General features: G+C 45.6%; 1 long non-coding RNA gene across 1 annotated transcript; it reads right to left on the reverse strand.

The window, feature by feature from the left end:
* Positions 1-563: 563 nt before the first annotated feature.
* LOC133368844 (uncharacterized) lies at positions 564-2,106 on the reverse strand. The gene is made up of 3 exons (XR_009758770.1): positions 2,034-2,106; positions 1,280-1,396; positions 564-624 (listed from the first exon to the last, which is right to left on the reverse strand). It is a non-coding gene; the product is annotated as an uncharacterized LOC133368844 (long non-coding RNA).
* Between the last annotated feature and the right edge of the window lie 9,921 nt (positions 2,107-12,027).

Raw genomic sequence — 12,027 nt, forward strand, 5'->3', positions numbered from 1 at the left:
TAGCCACTTCTCTTAAGTAATCAGCAGAGCAACATCCATTAGCTGGACTACAAAGAAAGAAAACAATCTTCTTTTTTTCTGCCTTTTTCCCCCCTGCTAGACTTTTGTGTAGCTCCCATTCATTCTATGTGGGATTACTCAAATGGTTGGTTGGTTAGTTTAAATGGATAGCCCCATTCCAATTTTTTTTGGGGGGGGGAGGAGATATTCATCAATTAAAAAGAGCACATAGAATCCCATTGAACCTGAATCATATTCAATCAAACATAAAGCACATTAGAACCTCCTACCCTCTGCTAGCTTATTGGTGACTCCCAAAGGCAGCCCAAACAAGTATGTATTTCAGTGCTTTGGGGAAATGCTCAGGCTCAGATTCTGGTGAAGCTCCAAAGGCTTGGAGTTAATTACGGGTGGGACAGTCATTGAGAATGCATCTTACCTCTTTTATTCATCACTTTATTGAATATGGAGACAGACTGCCTTCAAGTCACCCTGGTGCGGTCCGCACTCCCCGCACCCGGCTAGTGACACCACTGGAAGCTTCATTGCGTGGGCCAGCAGCTGTTGGATGCTGCTGTCAGCCAGGTCCTTTTTTCATCCTCATATTCTGTAACAACTTGGCTCCTGTGGAATTAATGAGAACCACAGAATCAGGGGACTGATCTGGGCTATAGAGGCAGGCTACCACCATCCACCATGGAGTTTCTCCCACTAAGAGAGGGAGGTCACTTAAATGTTGTCCCAACATCTTGAAAGGACCGCCTTCTCCCATGTGATCCAGCCCCTGATATGCACTGGGGTCCTCCTCTGGCTGCTCCACCCAGGGCCTTGGGAATACGTGGAGTGCCTTTTCTAGCAGAGGTGTTGGACTACGACCTGGGAGCCCAGGGTTCAAATCCCCACATAGCCATGAAGCTCACTGGGTGACCTTGGCCCAGTCACTGCCTCTCAGCCTCATGAAAACCCTATTCATAGGGTCGCCATAAGTCGGAATCAACTTGAAGGCAGTACATTTACATTTAAGGGAGACAGCAACGCTTTGGCTGTCAGACTGTCTGATCAAGCATTTATGCCTGGATTTGTAGATCATGCTTAACAGCATATTGCCAGAAATGTGGAATGATGTTGCACTGTGTTCGGCTTGCCTGCCAAGAAGGGAAGGGTCTAAGGGGTGCATGCTGGGTGATTCAGTGCTGACAAAAGATGTGCTGGGGGGGTGATACCTCCCTGCCAGGCTCTGCTGAAATGAAACACGCCCTCATACCATTAACACACTTACTTCCAACATGCATGATAATTTTTCAGTGGTTGGGGCCCTTGACAGCAGGTCTGTCAGTATCAATTTAAAGATTTCTTGGAGGTTTTGATGGCAAAGATCATTTTCATATAGGTGGACCTGTAGATTCAGGAGAAGTATGGAAAGGAGGAAAAAAACAGGCAACAGATTTTTAGCAATGGATGAAATATTGAAAGCGAGTCAAGAAACAAGAGTTTAAAGTGAAGTGTAAAGACAAGATGTCCAAAAACATTCAGGAGAAATGGTGTGAAATTGTTCATACTGTTATGGGTTTGGGATTGTGATGGATGATTTCTAAGAGTCCCCTTCCAGCCTCTGATCTGGAACCCTGGACCTGGAGATGGGCTCTGCAGTGGAGAAGCCTGCTTCTGTGGTCAGATGAGTCTCTTTTGTTAATCTGATAGAGTGGCCAGGAGGGTTAATGGGTCTATCAAGTGCCCTTTAACTGGCAAATGGGCCAAAGAGATCCTATTGTTATCGAAACTCTTCAGGAGAGCCCCCTGGGGGGGGAAGAGAAACTTGTGTTTTTAGTTGCATCAAAGGAAAGCTGGGAACTGGAGACACACAGACAGGCTGGCTCCCCACACCATGGCTTTAGGATGCCTCCTGAAAGCCTGATAGAAAAGAAAGATCTATTGGACTGCTGATGCTTTGAACCCCTCCATCTTAAGCTCAGGTTGGAATGTGTGTAAATAAATAACCCATATTTCATAAAGACACAACCATCTCCACTGACCTTGTTTCCAAGGAAACCAAACCCTGGGTAAGTGCTGGGACCCCTGGAGATCTCTCACTGCTCAGAGGTTGGGGTGGCACGCAACAATACTGGAGAGAGAGAGAGAGAGATGGGCTTCAAATGAGATTGATGGTGTTGCGCATGCACACAAGAACATGACGATGCAAAATCCGCTTCCAGAATGGAAAAAGCCATTGTGTATAATATCTGAAAACCAGTGAGACCAAAATCATTATCAGTGCAACTGAACTCACTCTCTTAATGAAAGATCAGCAAGTAGTGAAAAGATATGCAAAACTTTCAGGAGAGATATTGAATGAATACAACTCAAAGCTCTAGAATAAAGATCAAACAGGTAACCTACGAAGAATTTGCCTCATCATCATCCTCACTAGGTTCAATCAAATGGTAGACTGCATGCAAGACCGTTGTTGTAACTGCTGGCTTCTGCTCTTTCCTAAAATGAGGCTTCATGAAGCTGTCAGAATGGAGCAGAAAATGGGACAGCAAGTTCTCCTCCTCTCGGGCCCTTCTTATACCTTTGTCTTCTGAGATGTCAGCCCCCCCCCCGAGCAGAAGCCTGGGCTGTGACTTAAACTAAGATGAGGAAGGTCAGCTGGATCCTTCAGACCACTGCCACTGAAGGCAGAAATAGTAGACACCAACACAGGCCCCAGAATCAAGACCACACCTGACCCACAGACTGAGCACATCAAAGCAATTACCCTTGAGACTGAGAACACCCAAGTTGGGGTCTCCAGAATCTGTACCCTCAAAGCTTCCATGTTCCCCTAGAAACTGCCCCCCCAGTGCCAGGCATCCCATTGACCTATCAACTTCTAGCTTTTGAGCCAGAGGCCTGTCCCTTTAAGACCTCCCCCTCCACAAGGAAGAGGTGGAGACTGGGAGGGTCATCTTGCCCTGAAAGCATTAAAGTTATTGATGGTCCACTCTGAGACTTGGTTACAGCAAGCTGTTCACTTGGAGTTTCCCTTACCCCATCCTGCCTCCCCGTGGACCAGGAGTGTCTCCATAGGAGGGGGGCGTGCCCCAGAACTCTAAATGTAGTGGCGGGTGGAATGGGTTGCTAATGACCTGTAGTAACAATTCATAGACCTTGTCACCCACACCCACCCTAGCCCTGAAATATTTCTGCTGAAGCTCTTGCTGTGGGCTCGTCAAGCTTAAGATCAGATAATTGGGCAGTTTGTTCACCTGGACTCATTTCCTTTGATTTTGAAACCTCTCTTGGCTTCCCTGTCAGTCTAAGGTACCAGCCACTGACTGCCCTTTTGTCAAACAACCCCCCCCCAACATAAATAGGCAATCCCCCAGCAGCGTTATACCTGCGTTTATATGCAGCTTCCATTGCCATCCAGATGATTGGGGGGTGGGGGGTTCTGGAAATTTGTCAAATTTGTCCATGATGAGATCAAAGAGCAAAAGAGAAAAGTCAGCTCCCTGTGGACTTCAGGAGGGCTGCTGCAGCCCCCGACTCCAGGTTTTGACTCCAGTTGCAATTGGTATTTCTGCTCCAAAAGCCTGCAAAGGCCTCCTCTTGGCCAGACCCACAAGCTTCCCGTCCACAGAACTTCTCCCAAATCCCATCCCCAGACCTCCTGCCCACCTCCCTATGGGATTTCTCATGCTGCATCTTGCTCGCCACAATGGCACAAGCTGCTGCATCTTTACAATAAGGTACTTTTTCCTGGTCCAATGCCTAGGCCTTATCACAGGTGTCCTGAACACAATGGTAGGGTGGGATGGGAATCCCTGACGAGTTCCAGAAAATGGAAATAGGCAAGCTTTCACTCAGGGAAGGACTTTTCTTATTTTCAAGACTGCCAAACTGACAAAGTAATAGGTGCAAAAGGGGGTGCTCCTAGATCCCAAGAAAGAAACACCTTGAACGGACATTGTCTTGGGCTTGGGCAGCAAGGAGGGAAACTCTTCTGGTCCCCCAGATACTAACCTCAGGTGGTGGGAAGAATAGGAAAAGATATGGAGAAATGTTAATTTGTCTCTTTGAGTGGTCTTCAATGCTAGTCCTACTCAGAGTAGACCCACTGAAATTAATGAACTTGACTTGGGTTCATTAATTTCAGTGGGTCTTCTCTAGGAAGTACTTCGTTGAATACAACCCTCAGCATTTTTTGCATTGATGATTATAAGGATTCTACTTACTGGTTTTCCTGCTTCTGCTCTGAAGTCTCTCCATTCTGTCCTCATTCCTATCAAATCTCTCCATGGCCTCCTTCCTCCAGGAAAAAAAAACATCCTCCTCAGTCTTTATGTTCCTCCTTGGACCCTTTGCTGAGCAGGGACCTCACCATCTTCTGGCTACATTTCTGATTATCGGGAGCACAGCACCCATGCTTGTAATAAGTAATCTGAACCAGTAAGGGGCAATAAACAGAAAGGCACCCTATTCTTCTCTCATTGATTCCATCTTCAGTAACTACTTCATATGCAGATTTTCTCAGGCTTCACTTCCTTCCTCTTTCTTCTTAGTGTTAGTGTGTGTGTGAACTTCATGACTCCATAATGGCCACATGCTGTACTCAGAATGGCTTTTTTACCCCAAGAGTAACAAACCTTAAGACTTTTTTATTCTTCCAACCAACAGTCTTACAAAACTATTCATTCCTGCACTCGGATGCTATATATAACAAACTGCAATACAGATTACCTTCTCAGCTCCCTGCCTGCTTCCCCCCATCTCCCTCTCACTGACAGGCCTGTCCTTCAGCTGGACACCCAGCTCCTTTTCCCCTTTCCCATTTTGCACCCTCCTCCTTTGACCTTTCCTTTCCTTAATGTGCCTTGCCTTCATTCTGCATTGTAAGGCTGGAAGTATATAAAATGATGCATGGAGCGGAGAGGGGAGTCACAGAGAGCCTCACCACTAGCTCAGTGGTAAAGCATCTGTTTTGCATGCAGAAGGTCCCAGTTTCCATCCCCGGCATCTCCAGGTAGGGCTGGGAGAAAATCCTCTCTGAAATCCTGGAGTGCCACTGCCACGCTGTGTAAATACTGAGCCAGATGGACCAAAGGTCTACCTCAGAAGAAGGCAGCTTCTCATGTTCCTATGTATTGCAAGAACCCAGTGGGGCCATCCAGTAAAGCTGACGGGTGGGACGTTCAGGACAGACAAGAGGAAGGACTTCATGCAGCATGGCAACACTGATGGATGGCATTTCCTGCCACTAGATTTGGTGGTGGCTGCCATATTGGGCAGCTATAGAAGGAGATTAGAGAATTCATGGAGAATATGGCAGTATATGGCTCCTAGTCAACGTGGCTATATATTTCCCCCCAGAAGGCCATGTGGCTCTAAATACGACCACAGTACTAGGGGGTCATGAGTAGGAGTGGGCCACTATGAATTTGTCCTATTATGGACTTTCCCCCTGGCCTGGCTTCAGTTTTGGGCTGACTTGTTTTTATCCTCCACCTGAAACAGGGGCACATCCAGAAATATGGGTAGCCTTCTATGTTTTGCGCTCTTTCATTGCAGACCCTGCCTCTTCCATTTCAGGTGCACTGGGCTCACAGGGGTGGGGGCGGTATCGAAGCCTCCAATGATCCCAATAAAGCTGGGATTACTGACACCGAGTTGCAATGCCGCCCTGGACTCCTACTGGGAGGAAGGGCGGGATATAAATCTAATAATAAATAAATAAAATGGAGGCAGCAATCTTTGATGCATCAGGAGGCCTCCAGGAAGATCCTGAAAGCATCCGGGTGTCAGAAAACAGTGAGTGGAAGAATGCATGGACAGCAGCGGAGTGTGTTTGCAGTTGGAGTCAGAGTGATTGACAGGCCTGTGGAGAGTGTCTGTAGTGACAGCAGGGGAGATGAGAAATGGAGGAGGCAGAATGAAAGGGAATGAGATGGGAGGGCAAATGGAAACACAGGGAATGAGTTTGGAGGAGTTAAGCTCTGGAGTAGGAGAATCAGGTTAGGATCGGATATAAGAACACTTATCTTTCCATATTATTGTTGTTGTTGTTATGTGCCTTCAAGTCGATTACGACTTAAGGTGACCCTATGAATCAGTGACCTCCAAGAGCATCTGTCATGAACCACCCTTTTCAGATCTTGTAAGTTCAGGTCTGTGGCTTCCTTGATGGAATCAATCTATCTCTTGTTTGGTCTTCCTCTTTTTCTACTCCCTTGTTTCCCCCAGCATTATTGTCTTTTCTAGTGAATTCCATATTATAAGGGTTACTTTTTCTGGGTATTATTTCATATAAATATATGTTTACTAGTTCAGCTGTGTCACGGTCTGGGTGTACTGTAAAAGAATATCCACTCAGCAGAGCAGCAGGGCAACTGACCTAGAGACCCTCAGGGGCCAGCACCATGTAGGCAACCCCAAGCCCTCATTCCAAGATAAATATAATATGTAATATAGTATAAAAATATAATATAATCCTACTTACATTTTGAACATGATGAAACCTCTGGAAAGCAAAACCCGCTCCATAAGAAACTCCTGACCCTCATTGGTTCTGTTTTTTGTAAACCACTTAAGAGGGTTTTTTTTTTTTTACAATCAAACAGTATATAAATTTTGTAAATAAATAAACTCGTAATCCTAAACTTAATCTAAAATACCGCCTAAACTAACCCTAATCCTAACCCTATCCTTCATCCTAACCCCATCCCCTCCCGAAATATCTATCTAAAAGAAATAACAAAAATATAAACAAAGATATAAGTAATACAATAAGCCAAAATATACACAAACAAGATCTAAGATGTTCTATGGGCTCTCCAGCACTGAGGGCATTCAAGAAGTAGCTGGACTGCCATCTGCCGGCTATGTTTTAACTTGTATTCTTGCAATGAGTAGGGAGTTGGACTTGATGGATTTGTAGGCCCCTTCCAATTCTATTATCCTGTGATTCTAAAATAAAAATGCAAACAAACGAAAGTAACAAAATAAAATGGAAATGATAATCAAAATATAAATAGCATAATAAACAAAAACCTCTCCGGCTCTCTCCTCTCCAACACACACACGCTGACACTCTTGCTCTCAGACACTCACCCTTGCTAATTACCACTCTAGCCCTCACACAGCTAAGCCAGCAGCAAGAGATGTCACAAAGCAGGATGTGTCACTGTTACCTTGACAACCCACCTATCTGGACGGTGGGCATTGTGTTCCTCCTGGCCTTGATGTTTCTCCAGAACTTTGAGGCTCCTGCGGTTCTGCCAGTTTGCTTCAACATCTCTTCATTTTCATCTCTCTCTAATAAATCTGGTTATTCTTCATTAAGTAACATTCTAAAGGGAGACCATCCCAGTCTCCTTATATACAGTGGAAAATCTATACTTCCCAACGTTAGTGGAAGGGCCATAGCTTAGTTATAGAGCATCTGCTTTGCATTCAAAAGGTCCCAGGTTCCATCCCCGGCATCTCCAGGCAGGGCTGGGATAACCCCCGTTTGAAATCCCAGACAGCTGCTGTACCTCAGTGCCAACAATACTGAGCTAAATGGACCAATGATCTGACTGGTTAGGTATATTCCTATTTTGTCATTTTTTTCTAAGCAATCTTCTCCACAAGACACGAAGATTCTTTCCTTTCGGTACCATACAATATATAAAAGTCATTTTGCATAATAGCACAAGTACAAAAATTTTGAATAAAAGGAAGGACATTTCCTACCTCTGCAATAAGGCATTGGCACTGCAAAGCAGCTTGTCCCAATGCTAACTGAAACAGACCTTGCAAAGTTTCAAAGGTGAATTTCTTTTTGCATTTTTGCACCAAAAAAGGAAAGCCAGTGTAGTTCTGTATAGTTGCCATCCTATGCATCATTTCCTGGGGGGAAGCTCTACTGAACACAGTGAGGCCTCCTTCTGACTTAATCTTCAGAGGATTGTGCTGTCATGTCTTGAATCCCAGCCTGCAAGCCAGCGCCAGGGGTCAGCATCATCGGGCTCCTGACAAGGCCCCTGCTCCAACTGGGGATTGCACAGAACTTGATCGTGCCTATTGGAATGTATTTTGCCTGTGTGGGGTGGGGATTTACCTATGTCTTGTTTTGCTGGGTGTGTGCGTGTTATGCCTGTTTTAACCACTGCTATTTTGTCTTCTGCAAAATGGGTATTTTTTGGTGCTCAGATTTCCAGATGTGCCCCGTGGCCCCCCAAAAGTTGGTGAGCCCTATGGTAGTAAATCAGCGCTGATCTGAAATCAGTGGTGATGGCAGCCAGCTTCTTCCCTCTTTGTTCAACTGAATTATTATTTATTTTTTTTATTTATGGAACTTATTAGTCGCCCATCAGCCTGGTTGTCCAGCCACTCTGGGCGACGTACAAAATAGACATACAAATACATTAGACATTAAAAATCTGAAAACAATGGTAATAAAATCTAGCCCACCCCAAAAGACTGTCTGAAAAGCCAGGTCTTCAAGGCCCGGCGGAAGCTAATCATAGAAGGGGCATGGAAGAGATCATTTGGGAGCGAGTTCCACAGGGTGGGCCACAATTGAAAAAGCCCTCTCCCTAGTCCTCACCAGTCTGGCTGTTTTGACTGATGGTATGAAGAGAAGGTCTTTTGAGGCTGATCTTGTTGGGCGGCATAGCTGATGATGCTGGAGGCGCTCCTTCAGATAGACTGAGCCGAAACCGTGTAGGGATTTAAAGGTCAAAAACAACACCTTGAATTGGGCCCGGCAAGCAACTGGTAACCAGTGCAACTCTTTTTAAAAATTATATTTTTAAAGCTGGAGAATAGGAAAGGAAGGAAATATGCACTCAAACTAGTGATGCCCCCTCTAAAAATGGTTGTCTTCAGTCCAAGCTTCAATCCAACATGCTAGCTGCTAGACGGTTCTTTGACACAGTCAGTTTTTCTAATTAACACAATGACAGAAGCACTTAGACAAAAATTTCCAAAATCCTAACTGGCATCCCAAAGGGTTACTGTAATAATAAAACATGACGGGATTTGATAGAAACACTTTTGCTTGTGAGGTTAATGGGATAGGAAGCGAAGCCTCAAAGACTCAAGCGACAGCACAAATGCAATGAGTGTTAAGCCTGCAAAGAATCCATTAGCCTTCACAATTGCTTTGCAACAAAATTAAGCAACCACCAAGCCCACAGACTGAATGTGTTTATTTCATCATTGCCAGAAAAGAGCGTGTAAGATTTCCCAGACCTTGAGCAGAGATGGAAAGCAGCAAAGAGCAAAGTGATCTTGTTTCAAATGGAGTTTTGGGTAAGTTGCCTTTGGAACAGTGGTTCCCAATCTTTATATGCATGGGGCCCCTTTATAGCTAAAACATTTTAGTGACCCCCCCATGCTAATTGTAATTTTGGTCTCTGTTAATTGAAAAAAATGGTGTGCAGCAAAATCATATCTCCAAATATCCCTTTCCATTAAAAGCACCCTGCAGACAGGGAAGTGTTGCTTTCTTTTCTTAATGCAAAGGTCCAATCAAATTGGTATTCCCCCCCCCCAGTCTGAAGATGTACAGTCCTGTCTCCCAACACCATTGGGTTACAGTGTTGGACTAAGAACCAGGTTCAAATCCTCACCCAACCATGAAGCCCACCGGGTGACCTTGGACCAAACAGTCTCTCAGTGTGACCTATCTCACAGGGTCTGTGTAAGGATAAAATGGAAAGGGAGGGGGAACCATGTATACCACCTTGAGCAACTTGGAGGAAAGGTGGAATATAAATGCAATGATTTCTGCTGCAATACCAGGATCCCAGCCTCAGCCAACCTGCTGAGCTTTTTCCCTTTTTAAAAATAATAATCATCACGTGATGTGTTGGCGATGTGGATGCTAGATTGTGCCCTGCAGACAACAAGGTGCACAGATTAAGGAGGGGGGTTAGTGCTTTTAGACTTTGGGATGATCACCAGAACTGATGACTTGGTTAGCGTGCACCTGGGGAATGAAAGTGGAGAAGACAGCTCAGCGCACGCATACACATACAAACTTACTGCCCCACCTGCAAGCATCTGCAGGTGTGCATGTATTCGGGCACGTGGGAGGGGAGAAGCCCTCAACTGCTGCATCATCTTAGAGAAAGAGATTGAGGGTACAGAGTGGAGGAAAGGAGGGACCCCGGCACACACAGCCTCAGAAATGGAGGGTGAGCAACTTCTGGGCTTCCTCGCTGCTTCTTGGCTCTGTCTGGGCTGAAGGCGAGATCTGGGCAGCCTCGCAAACAAGAATAATTTTTAAAATGAGGTGGCAGTGAAGCAAGAGCCAAGAAAGACAGGCAGGCAGGCTGCCAGGCTGGAAGGGGGAAAGCAGCCTATCTGTGCAGCCTTGATTCTTTGTGCTTCACAAAAAGCCCTCTTCTCTTGTTCTGAGCAAGGGCATCTGACAGCAGTGTAAGAAGACGAGAGTCAGCAGTAGTAATCCTCTCTTCCTAGTAGCTCCACCCTCAGCCTCCTTCGGCATCTGCCACGTGTTTTATAGAGAGACACCTGCCCTCGGCGCACCTGATAGACACACTGCCGCTTCAGCAAAAGTCCTCCCCTCTTGTTTGGAGCAAGGGGGAGGTGTCGTCTGCAGCGGCAGTGGGGAGCAGACATCATCCAGGGAGGGAAGACTTTTCTTAAATAAATAAATAAATATATAAATAATTCATTTCTTTACTGTTGGCACCCCCCCCGAAGATTACTTCATGGCCCCCAGGTTGGGAACCACTGCTTTAGAACACAGATGGTCTGCAAGTGCATGGCTTGTTTATTTTATATATAATCTGAGGGCATGTCCCCATAGTAGGGCTCCTCTAGGCCAGGTGCTTATTGAGCTTTCATCCTGATTTGCTTGCACAAAGCTTACACAGAGTTGAAACTGTCTGGTCTTTTTTGAGCATTCATTCTGATTTGTTTGTGGGCAGGTTTACAACCATGAGCATTCATCTTGATTTGCATGTGCAATGTTTATAGGTCTTCCTGTTAGTTATTCATTCATCCCACACTTTTCGGTGCATTTCCCTGTCCTTTTTCTTTTCAAGTGACTTTGTTGTGCTAAGGCAACAGAGTGTTTTAATTCACTTTAACTGTGCAACCCTAAATGTCTGCTATGCGCTTGAATCCTTCCTGCAAAATACTGCCAGTCTAGAGACCAGTGATTGTAATGGGGGTCATATTTGCATCGAGACCCCATCAAAGCCTCCAAAGTACACAAGCCCAAGAAATTTCAGTTCAGCTGGCTTAAGAACAGAATATCTGAAGAACCACTTGCTCCCATATAGAATCATGGAATTTTAAAAGTTGGAAGCAGTGATGGCTGGTGCCCATTGCGATTGGTGGGGCAGAAGGCAGGGGGCAAACAGTAGGTGGAGGTGGAACTAAGGATAGGCAAGAGCCAGCTAATTCTAGCTTTATCTTCATCTTTCTCCCTGATAAGTTCTACAACAGCAACACTGAAACTGAGGAGGAGGAAGCTGGCAGGCAGAGCCATCCCCTGGACTGGTTGTAAATAAAAAGGCAGGCAGGTGGGGGATGGCTGAGAGCAGACAGAGGCTGGTGGGGCAGTACTCCCTTTGCCCCAATGGACCAGCCTCTACTGGACTTGGAATGTCATCTAGTCCCCTTTCAAAGCAAGGATCTTGCCCCTGCAGGATTCCTCGCAGGTCCAGCTTCTGCTTAAATGTCTCTAGCAAAGGAGACCCCCCCCCCAGAAGCGTCTGTTCTGCCGTGGAACAGCTCTTAGCCTTGAGTTCCTGCAATTTCCACTCTAGTCCCTTTCCCGAGCAACAGAGAAGGAGCCAACTCCTTCTTCTGCATGACAGTTCTTCAGATATTTGAAAACTTCTATTAGGTCTCCCCTTAATCTTCTCATCTTCTGGCTAATTCTACTCAACTCTTTCAAACATTCCTCAAAGGCCTTGGGTTTCCAAACACCACACCAACCTGGTCACCCTCCTCTGGACATGGTCAATTTTCTTAAAATGGGGCACATGAAACTGAGCACCAGATGTGTCTGGCCAGCACAGAACA

Source organism: Rhineura floridana, chromosome 12 (genome assembly GCF_030035675.1).
Source record: "Rhineura floridana isolate rRhiFlo1 chromosome 12, rRhiFlo1.hap2, whole genome shotgun sequence".
Lineage (NCBI taxonomy): Eukaryota > Metazoa > Chordata > Lepidosauria > Squamata > Rhineuridae > Rhineura > Rhineura floridana.